Below are 23,433 nucleotides of genomic sequence, written 5' to 3' on the forward strand. Positions count from 1 at the left end.
CCTAAATTGTTTTAAAAGTCAACACCAATTTCATGGGCTCTGCCTCCACTGAGCACAGAAATGCAGATAAGAGCGCATTGGCCGATTACAGAGCTGAAGTATAGCATTCATTTCCATAAGACAGCATCCTCTGACTAATTCAATATGCAGTTAGACGAAAGTACTTGGCCTGAAACATGCTTCTCCTTGTGCCCTGAATCACCTCTCCCTCCCCCCCCCCGCCCCAAATCTGGAAAGAGTTTTGTTTGGAATTCAGTGCTTGTTTTCTGCTTGTATTAATGTATAGGTGACATATTGAAGAGATATAAATGTACCATACATTTTCCTTTTCTTCTTTTCTCATGGCACAATGCCCAAAGGCACGTTCCATCCTTTTAATCCCACTGTCACTAACTACTGATAAGTTATTTTCACCCCTCTCAGACTATTACTGCTTTGTTTTTTTTAACAGTCTGGGCTGATAACTAAATATGAACTCTGGCTTATTAATGATGACCTCAGCTAATTAATAATTACATCAGTTGGGTACAATGTTGAACAACTGCAATCCAAGCTCACATTTTGTCTCTCTGCATTTGCATGATGGGAACACAACTGCAAGGCTGTTTTATAAAATGTTTGCATATGCACTATTTTTTTTTATTAAAATGTTTATTAGGTTGAGCTCACTGTGATTGAATAATCTGTCATTCCTAGCAAGGTTTGAATTCTGAATTGCATCAGTGTTCATTTCTCTCCCTTTCTCTGGACTGAAAAGTGATAGGTTTTTTTCCTCCCTGAACCACTGAGTAATATCAGGGCTTCAGTCATAAAATCTACATGTTCCTGCTTTGATTTACCACTGACATCTTACTATCAGCCAGGGCCAGGTGTGATGGGACTCTGAGCTAGGGGCCGTATCCAACTAAATTTTACCCAGAATAGACCCACCTGTTAGGAATCATCCTACACACAAGTAGGACCATGGCAGAGACACATGCCTGACTGGCGTGTTCTCTCCCTCCTGGTTGATTGTTCAGGAGCTTCAAAAACTTTCTTCTACCCAAACACCACAGCGACTGATGCCCAAAAGCATTAGCACACTTAGGGATCCGCAGAGTCTTCACAGTTTGCGCAACAGACCTCAGCAACTCAGCATTTGGCTAATCTATTTTATTTACATATAAACACACACGGAGCACTGCAACATGGCTCCCTCTCTCTCTAGCATCAAGCAGCAAAGAGAGAGAATGAAGGACAATAGTCCCACTTCACAAACCTCCTGTCTCTGTCACTTCCCACTCTGTGGAATGAAAACATATACTGTCATGTGATAGACAACAATCCCATGACTGCAGACACTGGGAATGAATCATGTCCATTAAATTTAATGGCTCTACTCTGAGTAGGACTGGCATTGGCTTCAACCCAAGGTACCCCTTCAGCACCTTTCCTCAGTGCCTCTATGTGGTACCTGCAAAGCTTAACAGGAGGTGCGTAGAGATGGGCATCAGCGTCAGGCAGAAAATTGACCATACAGTGATGCACAAAGTAGTACAGCTCTAGCTGCCAGGTTCTGTGTAAACCTGCAATATAAAGAGAAGTGCCAGGGAGGACAAGTGCAGTTGCTATCATTTTTCTTATCCCTGATACTAATGATGTGTTTGCCAAGGGTGGGGCCCAGAGGGATAAAGAAGCTCACAGAGGCTGCATCCACCTGGCCTGTGTTAAGATTCACAAGCATACACAATCAATACCGTAATAGCTTTGGCTCATACATATAATCATATTCGCTAAGGGTATCTTAACATAAATTGGCAAGCTTAGCAGGAATCATATGACTTATCTGAAATATATGGCAATAGTTTTTAGTATGAAAAGGAAGTCAACAGGAGGAAAGCACCTTGCCAGGTTTTCTTTGTGGTTAGTACCAGACCATTTCTGATGGTCCGCAGCAGTGGCGGAGCTAGCCTCTTGGGCACCTGGAGTGGTGCACATGCCGTGCACCCTGGGGCAGGGCGATCCACCCAGGAGTGTGATTTGTCACCCCCCTCTAGGATGACACCCAGGGCAGACTGCCGCCCACCTTCCTATTCGCCTGATCATCAGAGTAAACAAAGAAAAAGCACTCGGATTTCCTGACGTTGCTGGGGGCAGGGACATGAAAACAATTGGCTAGCGTAGGCAGAGGCTGTGCCCTGTGCAAAACTTTTTGCCCTATCTTGAGGGTAATACCGTAATAAGGCATGGATAGCCTCTTTGGGGAAATCAACAAGAATAAAGTCACCTTCATTCTAGGAGGAAGTTCTTATCCTAAATGCATGAATTAGCATATTTTATGCAATATAGACAACTCTCTTCAATAAAGTTTTATGATTGTCACAGGTGTATTTTACCGATTCAGTATTGGATAACCCTTCCCCTATGAACATTACAACAGTGTTTCCCAAACTTGAGTCTCCAGCTGTTGGGGCTACAATTCCCATCATCCCTGACCACTGGTCCTGCTAGCTAGGGATGATGGGAGTTGTATTCCGAAAACAGCTGGAGACCTAAGTTTGGGAAATACTGCTTTAGAATCTCAAGAGTGTCAGGAGTGGTATAGAAGGATCCTCTCCTAACAGGAATTTCATCTCAATTTTACTTATCGAGGAACTCCATTAGGGGGCTAAACCCTAAATTCTCTTTCTCTTTACAGCAAGGGTGGGGAATCTGTGACCCTTCAGATGTTGCTGAACTACAACACTGAAAATTGACTGTGCTGAATCAGGTATCCAACAACTCTTGAAGGATCAGTTATTCGCCCCTCTGCTTTGCGGTACTGGGGCATTAAAAATGAAAATAATTTGTTTAAGGGGTGATAAGCCAGTGTCTGCTATGGTGGGTCTTCTGGAGCCCATGGGCTCTAGCTCCTTGGTGTTTACTGTTAAATGAACTGGTTCGATTTGGAATACTCTTGAATTGTGCCTGGGCCAGTATTAAGCTACATATTCTAGGTTTTCCCAGTTTGATGAACTGGAATGGGGGCTTGGCACTTCAGACCACTTCTGGAAAGTCTCACTGCCATCCTAAGCATTATGGAACAATCACTGAGGCCTTTTACACTATGCATAAATCCAAGAGGCCATGCACAGTGAAACCTGAGCATATCCGATTTAGCAAATGGAATAGAAATTCTGGGATCTGAGGTATTTTGCAACAACAACAATGACAACAACAACAATGTCTCTTCACCATTGCCCCACATTAAAAACCTGGATCTATTTCTAATATTCTGTACTGTTTGGAAAAATTATATTTATATGATGAAGCACTAGGGAAGCATTTTATGATAACGGAAGCAGTATTAAATTAAAATTTAGTTAACCCGAAATGAAGATAAGTGAAAGTCTTATGGAGGGAGAAGGTGAGGATATTTCTGTTTGTTTGTTTGTGTGTGTGTTTGGTATGTTATGTTTTATGTTTGTACTTTTTATGAATGGTTTAATCTGATTTAATATAATATACAATGAGTAAATGAATGGATAGGAATGTATGGTGGATTTGTGTATTAGATGGTATTTACAATTTTATTTGTAAGTTTGTAAGTTTTATAATTTGTGAGATTATGTGTATTGATTTGAAATTTAATAAAGTTAATTAATAAAAAAATGACAACAATGATATTTATTTAGACCTTGCCTTTTCCCCTGACAGGGACTCAAAGTGGCATACAGATAAAATAAGAGCAGCTTATTTTAATAATAATTTTAAAAAATCAGAAGCTTGCAGAACACCTAGATGAAAATTCTTGTTGCTGGTTCTTCCAATCTATTTATGGAGTCAAACTCAGCAGTTGGTTGTACTTTCAGTAGAATTAATGTTTTGTTTCATACTGCTACAAGTCGGAACAGCATTTTTAATCCTCCAGCAAAGTGGCGTACTCCTTTAGACCAATGATGTTGCTATGCCTTCCAAATGTTGTCGGACTACAGCTGCCCTCACCGCTGACGCTTGGCCGTGCTGAATGGCAGCTAGAGTGCAACATCTGGAGGGCCACAGGTTGGCAACCCAGATTCAGAGCACAAAGCTTATTGCAAACATTTCAGCAAGCTGACTTGCATATTGAAACATGTTACACAGCATTTGTTCTCCAAAGGTAGAAGCCTATTTGGTTTCTCTCCTTGGTTCTAATCTCTTCTATTGGCAATGCAATTCCATTGGACCAGAAATCCTTGATTTACAGTAAATCAAGCACATTGTTTGGTGGTTGATTCTGGCAAAGCAGCTCCCTGCAGATGTAAACAATGTTCAGTTATAATATCTAATGCGCTTCATATTCTACCAGGCACAAGGATTTATCATAACACAATTTCCCCCGTGGGGGCTTTTCATGCTCTAAGGTGGCTTCTAGATACCCCAAATATCTGAGAGTCAATTGCATGCAGTGGCTCTCAGTCATGTCCCTCTTCTCAGCTCACTTGTGTTCTCATTTATGCTGGTGTTAATTTAAACACAGGGCAGGAGATGAATCCAACGAGAATGATAAAAGTCATCCAAATAACTATGAGATGTATTTGTATTTTGACAGTTTTAAAAACTATCGCTGCTGTAAAACCAGTTCAGGATGACACAATATGTAACAACGAAGTAGATAATGAGACCTATGTGTGTTTTTAGTGAGTCTGTTTCACAACAATGAGTAGTTCAATGTGAACTGAGTAATGACCAGTTCATTGTATACTCAGTATTGTCCTCACACAGAAAAATACATGGAAACAAATACATGAACACACACACAAAAATACATGAAACCACTGTCCAACAACTGTCCAAAGGGTGATATCGCAATGTTTTAGATTTTGTATGGAGGTGTTAGAAGGTACGAAGTAGAAAATTGTGATCTAAGCATGTGTATCTAATTTTATTCTGAGATATCAATCGTCAATAGGGTTGCCAGACTCAATAGAGGACAGGACTTCTGTGCCTTTAATTGCCCTGCTCTCTTTTGAGTCGGGAAACCTTAAAGAGAAACCAGCAGACCCTTTGTTTAATTTCCAGACCCTTTGTTTAATTTGTTTAATTATTGAGTCTGGCAACCCTAATCGTCAATGGAGCGATCATACTACAAACAAACCTCATTTGCAAAATGCCAGGTGAGACAGTGGTTAAACCGTAGCTCCACTTTGCTTGTCCAATTACTCAAATTTGCATTTCAAAAATAAGTGTAATGTTATAGAGTCACCATTTTTGCACCATACGCTGGGGTGTGGGGGTGGGGAAGGGTTATCCACTTTGTCATTTTAGCAACAAACTAAACTATTTATATCCAGCAGAAAAGAATATGTGTAAGACAGAGAAGAGTCCCTTCAAATTTCTTATAACTGGATCTCATACAGGAATTAGATTGGGACAAAGGACTTTTTATGAGATGGATGTGATGTATTTATCATTTGGGGGTGACTAGGGCTTTTTTCAGCTGGAACTCACCGGAACTCAGTTCAGGCACCTCTCAAGTGGGTGCCACTTCCATTGTAAGAGTACAAGGGAGGCTTTCATGGAGAGTTCTGGCACCTCTTTTTCTAGAAAAATAGCACTGGGGGTGACACACAAAGCTTTTGTGATCAAGTAGCCAACATATATTCAAAGGGTCACAGTGGCAATGTAGCACTTTGCCACCCTCTAGTGGTTATACTGGAATACTCAGAGGTTGAAGAATTTAAATCCTAGTTCTTAGGTCTCATTGGTTGTTGAGGTGTCATGGGAGGACCAAGATAACTAACTGATAGTTACTCTACAAATGCAGCAGTGTTGTGGATTATCTGCTGGTCTCCAATGCCATTTTTAACATCTTTTAACATCGGTTTATTGATTGCTAGTGAGAATGGTCTGCACTAACTTTCTACAGATTTTAAAACGAGCTATTCTCATGTGGATTAACTGAAAGAGTGTGATCTAGTTGTTGTTTTTAAGTCTTTTCATAGGAATGAGGAATAAATTCATTGAGTTAGCATCTTAATGTGACCATGCACAATCTGCGCTTCCTGAACCACTAGATGAATCAAAACACAGCTAGTCTTGAAAATTTGAACTTCCCCAAATTGTGTGATGAAATTCTCCAACCAAAACGTATGTACTGTATACAAATGCCAATTCTGGTGAACTTCAGTCCTAGATGGTTGATAATCAGAAATGTCTCCATGGCACCAAAGTTCAAGTTTCAGAGAGGACGTATTCTTCTCCCTGTACCCTCTGATTGGCTACCATTGCTTCCTGCTGAATTATCTACATAACCAGAATATATATATATATATATATATATATATATATATATATATATATATATGCAAGCTGCCTTAAGTTTATTTCAGGTTCATAATAGATATGACCTGGAACAACCCTGTTTTAGGCTTTACTTTTACAGGAGACTCCAAATTTGATTCAAACACTGTTTAAGGGATACAAGGGTAACTCCCCACCATATCACTTTCCTGATCTAAATCACCCCCTCCCCAAATCACACAAAGCTGTTGTTTTACCCCACCGCCTAGGGGAAATACAGGTTCCCTCCTCTAGTGCCACTGTCATGAGAAGAAGCTTGTATTTCTGCTTGATTTAAAACACTGGGAGATTCACTATTTTAGCTCTCCCAGATCCATATTTCATGTATTTGGGGCTCCAGTGTTGTGGTATGGAATCCTTAGTTTTTCAAGATATGCCTGTAAGAGGCAAGGAAGAAAGAAGTGAAGAGCAGCTGGAGGTCTAGGAGACTATGAAGTGCTGCTCTGCTTCTTAAAACCAATCAACGGAACTGGGCAGTGAAAGGCAAGTTCTTTCAGTTCTGCCATTCAAGGGAGTTCCACTTCTGAGGCATGGATGCCTCTGGTCTAATGTGCAATGCTGAATGGCTGTGGCTACAGGGGAACAGCCTCAGGGCAAACCCCTTCACTTACAACTTACATCTGAAGAAGAGTCCTGATGGAGGGTGACACACTGACAGTCACTTAAATTATTCTGAGCAGATGAAGAATTTAGAGAGGCATTTGCATGACTTTTGCCTAGTCTGTTTTATTTTTAAGCTTTAAATCTTTCAAATCAATTGTGTTGTAGTTCCACGTCCCCAAAGTCTTTCCCCAAAAAAGGTCAGGGCCGGAAGGATTGCTCTAAGAGTGGTAAATGGGGTGTGCAAGAAACGATAGGAAAAAGATTTAAATTTTTCATGGGGAGACAAAGAAAAACATCGGTCCTCAGAGCATGCTTTGGCAGAAAATGTCAAGTGTATGCAAGCAGCTCCAAATCTGTGATCACTAAAAATGTGGAAAACCATGTAAAAAAAACATTGACATGCTGTATCTATCCTTATAACGTCTAATAGTGCAGGCAGGGCCCCATTGATTGTCATGACGCCAATATCTTCAAGAGATGCATAGCCGACAAACCAAACTTTTGATGTAATGGGTCTGGCCTTATTATGTTGTCTGTAATAGGACAAGAGGTGTTTGAAGTCAGCCAGCAACTCTAATTCAATCTCCTGTCATTTGTTGTGAGAAGATAGGGGAGAATGCCTTTATTTGTGTTAGCGTTAATTGGACAGAGCCTGCTGGAGAGAAGCAAAATTTGTCAAGGACTTTTAAAAAAAACCCCAACCCCCCCCCCACTAAAACTTAATTATTTCCCAGAAACTTGGGAGCACAGTTTTGCTCTCAGTGCCATCAGTGATTATGCCCAATAAAAGAATGGGTAGCAAGCTAATCAGCTTGTTGGATCTATGACCAAATGTCACTCATGCACACATGTGCGCGCACACCTCTTCCAAAGGTGGCGCTGCCAGAAACTGGAAACTCAAAAGAGTTCAGTAATTGACATTCATATCTTATTGCCAGGATATTAACTCTGATGAGCAGGAGCTGTGAAATTATGAGCCTGGAGACTAGCCCTGCTAATCTTTACTGCTGCTGCAGCAAATAACAACAGGTGGCTGGCTGAGATCTGAAGCAGTCTTAACAGGTGATAAACGATGAGCAAGTTTTCCCTAGAAGCCGGTGAGCATCCTCATCTTCCTTCCACAGGCATTGCTTTTCACCATTAGCTAATATTTCAGAGTGCGTCAGAATATTAATAATATATATATCACTCTCTCGTGCGTGGGATGGCAGTGCCAGACGAAAGGCATCAACCGGGTGGAGTACTGGCACCTTGCTATTAGAGATCAAATGGTCTCGAAGCTAATTATGTAACTGTCTCTGAAACATGTAAATAGTTTAAGGAGGACTTTTTAAAACAGCATGTGGGGACATTTCCAGGCATGTTTTTCATGCAGCCTGTTAGGGGCTCTATGAGTCTCGGAACCTGATACAGAAATGAATTTAATACAGGAAAACTGATGCTGCTCCAATATTTACAAATGGGACCATGCCACAGACTGCACGGTAAATAGACCAGTAGGAAAATCCATGTATCAATGCAGCACTTTTCTGCAGGTGGAGAGATCTGGTTGCACCTGGAGCCATATGGCCCACAAGGCTTTTCGTGGTCATTTCAGTGTAGAAAGTGGTGATGTGTATGCAATGAGGCGAGCACACAGAATGGTCCCTTTGACATGCTAGAAGGCTTCATGCTTGGGGATTCTTTTCACCAACTTGAGGCCATGTTGATTGTCCCTCTGCCTTCTGAATGGTAGTGGTGGGGACATGAAATTAGGCTATTTCAACTGCACCACCGACACTGTGAAATGTTCCTTGCAGCTCCGTCTTACCCATAGGCGCTAGGGGTGTGGTGCACCTGGGCACCGGGCTCTCAGGGGCGCCAGGCCAAGAATCCAGGGCCCAAGAGTTGAGTCCGGGGAAGAGCCCACCTGTCGGTCGGAGTGCCACAGAGGGCTCTTCTGCTGAAGGTGGCTCTGCACTGTGAGCTCCACCCTCCAGCACACCTGGGACTGGGCAACCTGGGGGGGGGGGCTTCCAGTAGCGGCAGCACTACTTCCGATCTGCTACTTCCGGTTCAGCCCCCTATTTTTCAAGAAGGAACTTGGCAGGTATGCCCCAGAGTTGGTCACGACTGGACCTAATGGTCAGGGGTCCCTTTACCTTTTAAGCAAATACATGGGGTGTTTTAATCTATTTCTAGCTTGTCACTGCTTTTATTTTATTTCGTCATGTTTTAAATAGTTGTTTTTAAATGTTTTTGCTGATTACTATAATGATAAAACAATGAAGTTAACTGTTTTGAGGTGTTTCCCCCCTTAACAATCAAGTGGTATATACATTTTATTAAATACATATAAATAAATCTGTGGGTACCTCACAGCTTGCTTTTTGCCATAGTGCAAGAAAATGGCTTCTGAAGAAAGTTTTCTCCCATTTGCCTTTCCTGTTCATTTTGGGTTGACGGTTTTTAAACTGCTGTCTTGGGACGGTTCTCATCTCATAGTAAAACATTTTTAAAAACAACCATTTAACAATATGTCACTTTGGGGATGCTGTTTGGAAAGTTGGACCATAATCGCTTTAATAAGTAAATGCAAATGTAGGGCTAAAAACTCAGTATCTTTATTTGGGAGGCGTCAAGAGTGTTCACCTAACGATACACTTTATTTGAAAACACTGGACTCAGCTAGATTGGTAAAGAAAAAGTGTTTTATATGTGTTGTATTTGTGATATAACACTGTGACACCAGATGGTGCTGTGGAGTCCCATATTTCCCTACTGGATTTCCCCGAGTTTACAATGCATTTAATTGACATGTCTAGATCCGGCCACTGTCCCATACAAAAAATACTACTGATAACCATATCTCCCACCCCTACCTACTTTTCTGTGTGTCTATGTGTGGGTGTGTCTGATGACTATAAGGAAAGATGCAGGGGGGGGGGGAGAGAGAATCAATGCAGTGTGCTAAAAAAAATCTCATCATATGAGATGTGAGAGAATCACAGCTAAATGATTTGATCAGTACAGCAGCCATTGTTTCATAGATGTGTTTTTCTGCTTGAGGTTTACACATCGATTCTGGGCGCACTGAAATTCATCTCCCCTTTAAAAGAAGCAATTGCTCCTCAAGTTCTACTGCTGGGAGCAAATTAAAATTAGAATAAAGGGGAAACTCCCTGTATTACAAGTGAAGCTATTTTTCATGGATCTTCCTTCGTGTCTATCTCTGAAAATTGTACAGTACTGCGGTATGAAAGCTGTAATTCTTTTTAAGGGCAGCTATGTAGTATGCTCAAAGACATATGGAATCAGAAACAGTTGATAAGTTCCAACACTACTGAAGTCTTTTGAATGCAAAACATTTTCTCCATCAGAGCTAATCATTCCCTATTAGGCAACTAAATTTCTTCCTTGGAATGACTCATTTGTAAGAGTGCAATTCAAAAAAAATATTTTGTTTGCACAGGGGAATAGCTCCAGATATCCTTGGAAACATGCTGGAGTAGAAGGATATAAATAAAACACACTTAAACTGCTATTTGATCCATCCTCAATCCCATAGGTTGTGATGGTGCCACAGATCTTAAAATTTTTGTCTTTTATAAATATCATTTGTGGAGTGATTTAGATTTTTTTAAAAAAATGTTCCAGAGGAAAGGTTAAAGACCTTTCATTCCTCAAGCACTGTTTCCCTGATCAAATTAGGGTTTCAATCCTTTGCTGCACACCCAGGAGTGAAAACTCAAGAGAAAAGTTCTGTGGCAAAAAGGTCACAAAGGTGTCAACTATTTAATTAAGGCTCTGCATCCAAGGATGTAAAGAGGCAGCAAATTTCTATCCCATCCAGTGTTCCCTGCAATGAGCACTGTTTCCATTCCACTACCTTTCAGATTCCACTAAAAAACCTATGTTATTCATCTTGATATTCACTATGGCCAAAATTAACCTATTTATGGAATTAATTTAAATGGAATGGAGATGTAAAAAACAATGTTGACAATAACATAATTATTTATGCAGACGTTTGCTGACTTAAAAAAAACCCAATTTTGAAAAAACCCTCCTATTTACTTGTGTGATTTCCATTATTGACCTCAGATGAACATTCCAACTTCCCAATCATCAGCTGATAAACCAATGTTCTCTTGCTGCAGGAATATCTAACTTGGGAATATACAGGGGCAAAGATTCTCTGTCTCATTTCATGGGTGGCACCACCCTGGTTCAAAACCCAGCACCAGCCTTAAACTGATATGAGTCTTTCATTGCCATCTCACTGTAATTAAGAGAGTTAAGAAAGCACCTGTCTGTCCACTGCACCTTCACTGTTCAGTGTTTGGAAGGGAAAGCCTCCTAGAGTATTAGATCAATACGACCCCACATCCCCACCTGGGGTGGGATGCTTCCCCCACCCCCACCTTCGTCTGCCAGTGCCCCCCCCCCAGGATGGCCAGGAATAAGAGGTGGTTGGTAAAATCCCTGGCCCCCAATAGTGCCCCAGGTTGTATACTATACTGCAACAAACAGGAAGTTTATTTATATTATTTAACAATAATTATATACTGCTTGATTGTAACAAAACCATTAAGTGGTCTACGAAAAAACTGAACATTAAATTTCGTAATAAAAAGACCATGAAAAACATTCAGAAGGTAATTAAATCCAACAGTAAGCTAAAAAGGGTTTGAAGCACACATGAAGTGTCTACATGATGGGCTAGCCTTGCTTACACAAAAATGTTTTAAGCATGTACGTTTGGTTTTGTGGGTGGTGCAGCCCTTTTAACAGCAAGCAGTAGCTGATCCTGATTGGCCATATTTCAGATTCCCCTCCCCCTCCCTTTCGGGGAAAAGCCTCTTGAGATATCCCCCTTCACTGAGTGGGACAATAGCCTCCCACCTTCCACATCTTAATGACAAAAAGTGTATCAATGCACATTTACTTGAGAGTAAGCACCACTGATTTTAACAAGACTGACCTCTGAGCAATCACACACAGGATCAGTCTTCAAGAACTCTGCGTGTTTGCTTTGAAGAAAAACAGGCAAACAAGCCATGGGAGAGCCATCATAAGTCCCAATTAAAATATATCATTAAAATATGTCAGTAAAGGCAATCTTCTGAAGGCGGCTGTTTCAATGCTGCTGTGAAATATGGTATATGCTAATTGATTAGGAATGGAATGGATTTACCTCAACACTTTCTGTTTGGCACAATAAGACAGTGAAAATGGACATGAGTTGTGTTAGAACACCAACAGCCAAATTTATCTGGAAGATCAGAAAACATTGATTCAAACATAATATTATTACAGGTAGGTAGCCGTGTTGGTCTGACGTAGTCGAAACAAAATAAAAAAAAATCCTTCCAGCAGCACCTTAAAGACCAACTAAGTTTTTATTTTGTGTGAGATTTTGTGTGCATGCATTTGAAGAAGTGTGCATGCACACAAAAGCTCATACCAAAATAAAAACTTAGTTGGTCTTTAAGGTGCTGCTGGAAGGAATAATATTATTACAATTAACTTAAAAGTACCAGCTTTTGTGGCATCTCCAAATCATACCACTGTACAGCTAAGCTATGCAATGTTGAGCTCATTTTGGTGTGTGGCTACATGTTGGATTTCTCCTGGTTAAAATATGTTTTTCCTTGTTAAAATATTCCTGAGTTTTCCATTTAGTATTCGGAAGCTTGAGCTCCAACATACACTTTAGCTATCTTTAAGCATTTATGCTCTTGAATAATTTAGAAACAGGTAACAGAATCTGACAAAATAACTCGTCCAGTGTTTCGGCATTGCCTGTTTCATTGAATTTGCAACATGATTCCAGCAGAAACAGGAACATTAGTCTGTTAAATCTGCTATCAAAGGTTCTGATATATACATCATAGGGCACTCTGAAAAGATGTAAAAACGTAGGAGAGTTCTGCCCTACCGAATATGATCAGAACCATAACAACAACAACAACAACAACAACAACAACAACAACAACAATAATTTATTATTTATACCCCGCCCATCTGGCCGGGTTCCCCCAGCCACTCTGGGCGGCTTCCAACAAAACACTAAAATACAGGAATCCATCAAACATTAAAAGCTTCCCTAAACAAGTTCTAGTGTGAATGAAAGAATTTCAATAATGAATCCAGGACTGCTTGTTTCTTGTGAGTACTACGCCAGTTTTGATTATGATTTGGCACTTCCTAAAACAGTCCAATTCTGTTCAGATTGATTCTAAGGCTGTGGAATTACAGTAAGTGTGAGTGAGAATCTGAATCCCAATTCAGAATACTCAAAGCTTCATCGTCTGCCCATATCCTATTATGGTAATATTAAAACACAGCTATTAACTTTCTTCATTTGACAGAAGTGCATCAATTTCATGCAAAGCATTTTTTCTGGAGTATATAAAGCCTGGCAAATTCCAGATGGATAGGTCCAGGGATTTTTGTAATGGGCACTTTTTACAGTTTGATTTTTTAAAATGAACCTTTCACATTTCCTTGAAGAATGGAATAAAATTTTCAGACACAGTAGTGTCTTCTGAAATTTGGTAGTATTCAGCTTCATAGAAGTATAGCCGCAGTGATTTTCCAGGCAGGACAGGACAGTATTTACGACTTATACATTGTTGAAAAAGGATTCATAATTTACCCTATTGTTTTGTGGGTAATTTATAGGAAAATATCATACATCAAAAAGGTTGCTTTTTTGTGCCAGGCATCTTCAAATTTGATTTTTTTTCCCCAGGGGATTTTGGGGGCAATGATGTCACTATAAAAAGTGAGTATCACAGAAGTAATATTTCAGAAAGATTGGTGAAGGCAATTGGGATTTCTGGTGGAGGAAAAAGCGTAATCAAGCTTGTTTTCTGCTTAATTGGCACCAGAGGTCATAGACTCCAAGTACAAAACTGATTTGACAGGAGTCAATAAGAAGACACATGACACAGTAGCATGAAGACTTGAATGTCCAGCATTTTCCAAGCAAGCACCACTAAAAGTATTAGTTAAGAACACAGAACAGGCAATAACAAGGTGATGCATTATTTCAACAACCCTCCCACAAAGTGCTGTGACTGGAGATCACTGGTGAAATAATTCCCTCTTGATTAGAAGCTAGACCTTGCAATCACAAAAGAGCTGTTCTCCCTCCTTTCCTGGCATTTTCCTAATATGGAGAGCTTAAAGAGAAATGTTTCAAAAAAAAATTTGCAAACACACTGCCTTCAGTGTTTTTCAATGTATGAATCTCCAAAGCCCCGCGAATTGTTTCAGAGGTCCATGCTTCTGTTCAGAGAGTGCTTCAGAGACTTTCTGCTTTGGTTCAGACATGCCTTAAACATTTCCAAATTCATCTTGGGATTTGGAATGTGCACCCCCTACTATAAATTAGGATTGTGTCTAAAGACATAGTTCACATTGGTAGATGTCAAGGCTGGGAAAAAATGCCTGCTGCACCAGCTTTATTGAAGTTACAAGCTGTATTTCCCTCTAGCATTTTCCTGCATATTTGTATACCTAGATCACTCATATTGATTTTATTTAGTAATCAGGTGCCTTTCTTTCTTTTTCTTCTTTCATCATCAGGGCAATCCCGCCAAGAACAATCATTTCCCACTTCCCAGGACCAATTCATTACTAATCAATTACCATGTATTTCACGACGTTTGCACAGCAGCTGGAGATCTGACTTCAGAAGACTATCTTTACTGACATTTTTTTAATTAGGACTTAACATGCACTGGAGTACTTAAGCTTTGCAAATGGGTCAAATTAACTAAGGACTGCCAGCCATGCTAGGTACCTAATCAGCTAATTATCTTTAAATAATCAAAATATATCCTCTTTCACACAGCGCACAATGGGTGTTCTGTCATAGTAGTGCGCTGTTATCTCTCCACTGGGAGCCATCAAAGCCCTTTTCTTTTATAGTGATTTAACAAACATTTGTTAACTCAGCCACTCTCTCTCCTTGCACAATAATATTCAGTTTTCCCATTTTATAGGTGAAGCGTAATGATCATTGATATTAGGAATGAGAGAATTTCCCTCCTTGTATGATTTTATCAAACAACATACAGCATACTCTGCACAAAATTGGGGAAGGTGGTATGAATAATTATGTTTTGGTGCATTGGTTCTACTTTTAAGCAAGACTTGGTAATTTGGAAGCCAGGTGCAGCTGCCCCTTGAAGGCACATAGGATACATGTATAGACTGTGTCCTTGGGTTTTATCATTTGCCTTTTTTGTACCATACTATGGAGAGTAAAAAATTTCTCTGTAATGAGACAGAAAGACTTGGTGGGGAAATCTGGGAAAGGAACCTAATTCACCCTGGAGGCTGTGCAAAATCAATTATTCCAATTTAGTCTTAGCATGTGGCTTCTTTATTATATATTGATTTTTCATCCTTTGACAATCAGCTACATACCAGAAAGCAAGTGTGTACCTAGATCACTCATACCCTATTTCTGAGCTTGTAATGATAATAAAATAAATACCAGATATCATTAAGAATACAAATTGTACATAAAGATATGTACAACATGCTGATTAAACTGATCGTGAATTTAAATAAGGTTAATTAGAAACCTAGTCCAGAATTCTGAAATTTTCTCATGTTATAAGCACTTCATGTTTTGGCATGCTACTGTATTAATTTAGCACTTTGGAACATCAACAACAGAATGTTTCTCTGACACTTAAAGTCATTAGCAAAGTTTTCAGTTATAAAGCTGTTTGAGCCAAAAAGTTTGAGTGGGAAGCCAAATCTAATGTTATGTTTGCAACTGTTTCATTTGATCTACTAGATGGAGGAGGAAAAGATAGGCTGCCCTTTCCTATGGGTTTGCCTCTATGCTACTTTAGATGCTGCACCAGCACAAACAATTATATATTGGCAAATGAGCAGATTTTGGCACATGCAAAATCTCTTGGAATTATTTATGGAAATATGTTTGCCACACTAAGAGGCATTGTTGCCTGTTTGTGACTGTGCTATGAAATATCTGAGAAGCTAGGATTCTAGGGATTGTAATTTTATTTTATTTTATTCTGGTTCATAGATTAATAAATTTGGATTTTGACTGAAACACTTTAGACTGGCCACTTTTCTGTGGCATATAATTCTGGTTGAACATTTAACTTACTTCTCCATTCCCCTAGATGACATACTAGCTAATGCACAGGAAGAGCAATTCTATGGAGCTGGGGGGATGAAAATGTGAGAAGATGAAGGTGTGTGTGAATAAAATAATTAAAATGGGGGAAGGGGAGAACTAGATATTGAAAGGGCTGAGAAGCCAGAGGAGCCAAAAATCAAAACACAAGTACAAATGATACTTGGTGAGAGATATAAGTGTTTATACATGAATGCTAGAAGCCTCCAAGCCAAGTGGGAGTGCTTTATCTTTGGGGACAGGATATAGTGGGTATAATGGAAACCATGTGGAATATGGAGAAACTTTGGGACACAATTATCTCTGAGTTGTTGTTTTTTTAAAAAAAGTTTTCCCCCCACAATCGGACATTATCTTCACATACCATAATGAACAAATACAATTAAAATAAAAAAATAGAAAATAAAACATTTTCATACCATATTAAATCCATATTTTGGTATTCCTCCGATCCCTTGACTTCCCTCCACTCCCTCCCCCAGTTCTTTTGTATTTCCCTATGTTGTGCATGTCTATATCTTTCTGATCTTTGAATATTTCCAGTTTCAAACGTTGTCCTTAATATTACAATTTTACATTTCAGCATATTCCATTAGTTTACGTTGTCAATCTTCTATAGTTGGGACTCGTTCTTCTTCCCAGTGTTGGGCTATCAATGTCCATGCGGCTGTTGTTGCATAAATAAATAAACTTTTATATTCTTTTAGTATATCCGTTCCAAATAAACCTATTAAGAAAGCTTTCTATTTTTTAACAAAGGTTATTTTAAATATTTTATTAATTCGTTATAGATCATTTTCCCAAAACTTTTTATAACCTTACATTGCCACCACATATGATAAAAGTACCTTCTACCTCTTTATACTTCCAACACTTATTATCTTTTGTTTTGTAAATTTTTGATAGTTTAACCAGTGTTAAATACCATCTATACATCATTTTCATATTGTTCTCTGTCAGTGCCATACATGCCATGAATTTTATATCATTTCTCCATAATCTTTCCCAGTCTGTCACCTGTATATTAGACAACAATTATCTCTGGATAAAAACTCTGTAAAAAAGACAGCGCATAGCAGAGGTGGTGTTACTCTGCATATAAAAAGAAGAAATAGAGCTCAACATACTGGATATCCCAAAAGAGAGAGACTCCAGTTATTGTGGGTGGGGCTAACAGGCCTCAAGAGTAACTTGGTATTGGGGATGTGCTATCATTCCCCACATCAAAATGCTCAGGGTGATCCTGAGATGGAAAGTGAAATCAATGAGGCATCCGAAGAGGATATGTTGTAGAAATAGAGGACTTCTAATAATGGAAGGGGGAAATAGCCTGGATTAAAAAGAAATCCCAGCTCAGGGAAGAAATTAATTCCACTTGTTTCATAGGACTACAAGGTAAGCTGAAATTGCTCCCTAGACAAACTAAGGTCCCCTTAGGAAAAGGCAGATATGTTTAATGAACCTGAGCTCTTATGTTAAGACTCTGCTTTTAATTTTCTCCCTTTATATCTGAGAGGGCAAAGATATATTTCCTTAGCATTAACTGTGTTAACTAATAAGCTTTTTGCTACCTCAAATGGTGGCATTGACAACAGGCCTTTACTGGAAAAGAGGCTATCATCCTGAACCCCTAGTGACATTTCACACAGCATTTAGATCCTTATAAATGTTTACAGTAAATGATAATTAAAAAGCCCTTTAAACAAAAAGCTGTATTAGTATTCTTTCGGTTTCATGTCATAGAAGAGGCTAGCTGAAAAGCAACGCAGCTCAACTTTGTTTTGCCTCCTGCCTTTGAACTAATATAATATCTCCTGCAACACAGCATGTCTGTGAGAAAACAATTTTCATTAATAAATTGTCCTCTGCTTCTCTGGAAGCCTCATCCAATTAAATAGTCCCTGCTGAACACCACAGCACATGAAAGTTAGTGTTAAAAAAAAGCAAAAAGCGGACAAGCAGTAAAACAAAACAAAACCAAAAACCTAAGGTAGTTTTGCTGTTCGACTTCCAGGCCCACTCTACTCCCCCTCCCCCATCTCCTCCTTTCAAGCCTTTTTGTTGTGAGTGAAATCGCTTACCTCTTCGTTTCATATAATTTGGAGACACTCTGTGACTGATGTTCCCAAACCTGTTTCATTGTCGCTCTAGTTAATGCTATTCATCATAACATTAGTGCTTTTATCTTTCACCGGGAAAGACGGGACTCTGGATGTCAGGAAGCTACAAAAACAATATAGCAAACAACGAAACAACTCTGTAGAAAGACTGGCTAATGATGATCATAGAATTACAGAATTATAGAATTGGAAGGGACCCCAACGGTCATCTAGCCCAACTCTCTGCAACACGGGAATCTCAAGGTATGGTTCCCCATCCAATTTTAAACCATACCCAATCCTGCTTAGCTTTGCAAATATGCTAGTAGTTTAATTGCTGCACCTATTAATCATAGGTTGACTTTAAGGTTGGTGTACATGACATGGGTGGCACTGTGGTCTAAACCACAGACCCTAGGGCTTTCCGATCAGAAAGGTTGGCGGTTCGAATCCCCATGACGGGGTGAGATCCCATTGTTCAGTCCCTGCTCCTGCCAACCTAGCAGTTTGAAAGCACATCAAAGTGCAAGTAGATAAACAGGTACCACTCCGGCAGGAAGGTAAACGGCATTTCCGTGCGCTGCTCTGGTTTGCCAGAAGCGGCTTGGTCATACTGGCCACATGACCCGGAAGCTGTATGCCAGCTGCCTTGGCCAATAAAGTGAGATGAGCGCCGTAACCCCAGATTTGTCTGCGACTGGACCTAATGGTCAGGGGTCCCTTTACCTTTACCTTACATTACTTAAGGGCACGAGTTCTGTTGGAAGGCGAATTAGTTCATCAGTGTATCAGGGACATTTGCCCCTTTGATGCAACCACAGATTCAGTAGCTCTTGACAAAAAGTTGTTTACTTAAATGCCAGGGGCACACACTTCTCCTTGTACATCCATTGGTGCCTGGCTTCTTCAGTATCAGAGGCAGCAATGATGGCTACTGCAGTGGTGTGGAGTTGCATAGTCACTATTCCAATGCTGGTATCACTGCACCTTACCTGGACGAAGCTGCAGAAGGGCAGAATGGTGATCAGGTCAAGGCTGTGCAGCTGTAAGCTGACCGTTTGAGACCTCAGCTCAGAGGACAAGTATGGCAGACAGGAAACAATACAACTTAGTCAAAGTACTGCCTATGACAGCAATCAGTAGCTGTAGACCAAATGTCATCACCATAACCAGGTTCTCCATAGCTCAGGTAGACATGTAGTTCCTCTTCTAAGCTCCTGTACTCCCGCAAGATCAAGATCCTGGAAAACTAGGCATTCAAATTTTTAAGAATGGCATTCAGGCATTCAGAAAAGGCACTTGCTCATAACTCTGACATGTATTGGCAGGAGGAACAGGAGGGAATGAATGGGATGTGTCTACAGTCACTGAACTTTTTCAGTTGAGGCACAACCCACCCTTAGTGTGGTAAGGAGAGCCTCACACTCAGTCTCCAACAACAGTGGTATGTGAGCAAAGGTGCAGACAATTAGATACAAATCCACTCTTAAAAACAATTGGCTCAGTCAGCAGCTCTACTACTATAAATGCTAAGTGAGGGAAGGACTTGAAAGGCAGTATGCCATTATAAATGGAGGAGATGGAACAAATAAATAGTTATCTCTTCTTCTTCTTCTTCTTCTTCTTCTTCTTCTTCTTCTTCTTCTTCTTCTTCGCGAGTAAAGATTTTCATGTCAGTCAGTTTCCCCCCAGAAATAGGAACCTGTTCCAGACAGAAATGATTTTTAGAAAACACTTTTACAAAACACCGTTACTGAACTTTTTACACATGCACATGAGAATGACAACAACTCATAAGGTAATATTTTATGAACTGAGAGAGAGAGAGAGAATTAGGGATCAATAAATAGAAATAGAAGGCATGCCAGAGCATTTTATGCAACTACCGGTATGTTGTTATCCCTGCAACTAATAGCCTAAAATAGGATATGATCGCAGGTAATTTATGAAATAACAATTTATGTGTGATACCAATGTTGCCTCCTGTTGAGCGGCATATATAAACTCCTCAGTATTAAAGCAAACCTAGCAAAAACCCAATATATTTTGGTTTAGACTTTATGATTCTCAGTGTTATAAATGAATGGCTATGCTGATTCATTTGCAATTTTTGCCCTCTTTAAAGCATCCACTGATGCACATGATGCTCTATAAAAGAGTTCTCCAAGGTATAGGGCTATTGATTACATGAGCCTAAACTCATTTTGCATGAGAACCTTCTAATCTGTGGCTGGTACTTATAATTTGAGTTTGTATTTAATCTTTATTTTTTTTCCTATGTTCCTGCTTGACTGTTATTATTTGCATAAATCTTAAAATCAAGCTATTAAAATTTAATGAGCCCGGCTTTCCCATTTGCAGAGGTTTTACAGCATATAACCCAGCTCATTTCACTGGTCCGACTCCTGAGTTATAGCAGTGCATATAGACAGAGAATTAGATCTTGGGGTTTCTCACTTCTGAAATCCTGCTGAACGATTGTGTGTGGCACAGGTATGAATCATCATTTTTGCGGGGCAGAGTGAATTAACTGGCAACACAATCAGGACTAGTAGCTGTGGCTCAGTGGCAGAGGACATGCTCTGCATGCGTAAGGCCCCAAGGTCCAATCCCTGGCGTCTGCAGTTGGAGAAGGGAAAGAACCATGTTTGAAATCCTGGAGAATCACCACCAGTCCCTGCAGAGACTAGGTGGACCAATGATCTGACTAGGTATAAGGCAACTTCTTATTTCCCATTGAACAGCAATGCATGCGTTATGATTAATCTACAAAAAAAATTGACTATCCATTGTTGCTATGCAAACCAACTTCATGCTGCGGTATAACTCCAGCCATGGAAGAAAGAAAAAAGGTTCCTATTTTATTTCTGGGAAAAATATTTTAAAGCTGGCCATCATTTTTATAGATACTAGGGTGGTATCAGTGCTATTCTTCTAGAAAAATAGGTAGCTGGAACTCACCATGAATGCCTCCCTGGCTCCCCCCCCCAAAAAACCCCACCTTCAATCAAGTAAAACACATTTCAAAACACAGTAATTTTCTGTTTTATTACAGAAAAATTTCAGGAACAGACTGGAAAGAGAAGTTGCTGAATTGGAACTCATTACCAAGCTTAAAACCATGGAGCCACCTGGGATGAACAAAGACATTGGATTCTTATCTCATTATGCATGATCAAGCTTTCTTTAGCGCCTCAGCCCTTGCTTTTCCCCCGCAGGACCAATTGCAGTCATCAGCAGTCGTTTACAGCCATCTACAGGTTTACCACTCCCATCAGCCCATCACCCATTCCCACCCACCACCCCACCACCCTCTGTATATACATAAGGGACTGACTTCTGTTTCAAGTGTATCTGAAGAAGTGTGCATGCACACGAAAGCTCATACCAAAATAAAAACTTAGTTGGTCTTTAAGGTGCTACTGAAGGATTTTTTTATATATTAAATTTCAAAACAATTAAGAGAGCAGCCAAAACTTAAGATGCCCAGACAAATATAAAGAGATCAATCTGACACTGAAAAGATGATGGTATTGGCCTCTTTCCTACTTCTCTCTCTCCACAGTGGGGTTGCCATTGTGGAAAAGGATCCTTGCCTTTTTGCTACACAGTGTTGTATCCCAGCTGGTACTGTTAAGGCACAGACAGTCCTGAAAGCAATGGACGTGCATATTTTCTCATACTTACCCTATCTTTATAGCATTAACAGAACAAAGTGACAAAGAGGGAAAATAATATTCAGCCAGTGGAGCTGTGTTTGGTGTGGAGGCTAATCTGCAGTTACATGTTTATTTCTTTAATTTGTTTATACAGAACGTATACCCTATCTTTCACCAAAATGGCCTCAAGGCAGCTGACAATAACAACACACTAAAGTACAATGAAATGTCAGAAGGGAAAACAAACTAATAGCGGGGGGGGGGCAGCAAGGCAAAGCCGTGCAAAAGAACAAAAGACAGATGAAAGGCAACTGAAGGAACAATTCAAACTTCTCCGGGAGTCCAGAGGCACTTGGAGGACTGGTGGGATTAGTGGCTGCATCTGCAGGCCTGTTGAGCCCAGGCACATAAATGTTGTCGTCCAGAACTGCTGCCATGATCTGCCAATTTCATCAAATGATAGCAGTAGGGTTAGCTCGGTATCCAATCGATTCCAGGCTGAATCAGCCCCACTCTGTCCCAGAAATCCCCTTCTTGGAGCTTTCAGTAGTCACTGAGGGTCCTGGGACCAGTAAGAGACCAACAGAGGCTAGCAGAGTTGGTGGAAGAATATCTCTGACAAATCCACCATCTCCCGACCCAGTGTAAAAGGGGTAGTTTGCAGAAACCTCCAGCTTTATCGTGGCAGGAATGTAGCTTATTGTACAGTCACATTCATAATTCTTCCTTCTTTTGACTCTGGCCTCACCTCCCGCTGACATGTGTCCTTCTGGAAGGCTGCTCGTGAGAAAATGTAGTCTTTGTGCTTAAAAAGTTTCCCTGCCTCATCAAACAGCTCACTATTTGAATCCAGTAGTGGTTGATGAAGAGACTGGTCCCTTGTCGCTGGAGCTGATTGTGAGGGGCGGGTGGAATTCAGTATGGTGGAAATGCACTAGTGGGCATGTCCAGTCCCACCAGCCACTAAGGTTTCAATCATTAAAATTTTCTTGCAATAAAATTTATTCTGTGGTTTCTCAACAGTGTAGCTAAGTTAAACTGCATGAGAAAGATGCCATCTATCAGCTGGGTGACATGTCAAATTGCAACGAATCATGGGCCTATATAAAGTCGTATTTAGTCACATTGAAAAAAAATGTTGACTTGAGTTTATTTTTGACTGACATTCTAAATGAGACAGTTTAGCCCTGGGCTACCAGCACACCCTGAATTAAATTCAGTTACTATACATGTTTCTTCTTCTTCTTCTTCTTCTTCTTCTTCTTCTTCTTCTTCTTCTTCTTCTTCTTCTTCTTCTTCTTCTTCTCCTCCTCCTCCTCCTCCTCCTCCTCCTCTTTTCCTTTTTAGAAATAAACTTAGAATTCAGGTTCTCAAACTGGCATACCTTATTTCCAGCATTTTCATGCATTCATAAAAATTCAGTTATTGTAGAACTGCTTCTTATGCAAATATTGCAGTACGAAAACATTCTAATACTGTTAATCAGATTTGGTACACTGTGACTGATTTTGCCATAGCTGCTTGGAATTTCCAAAGAAGCATTCAAAACTGATAGGACAAACCAGTCAACCAATTCTTTGTAGAAGGTTGCAAGCATAACTCT

This window comes from Zootoca vivipara, chromosome 5 (assembly GCF_963506605.1).
Source record: "Zootoca vivipara chromosome 5, rZooViv1.1, whole genome shotgun sequence".
NCBI classification, from domain to species: Eukaryota; Metazoa; Chordata; class Lepidosauria; order Squamata; family Lacertidae; genus Zootoca; species Zootoca vivipara.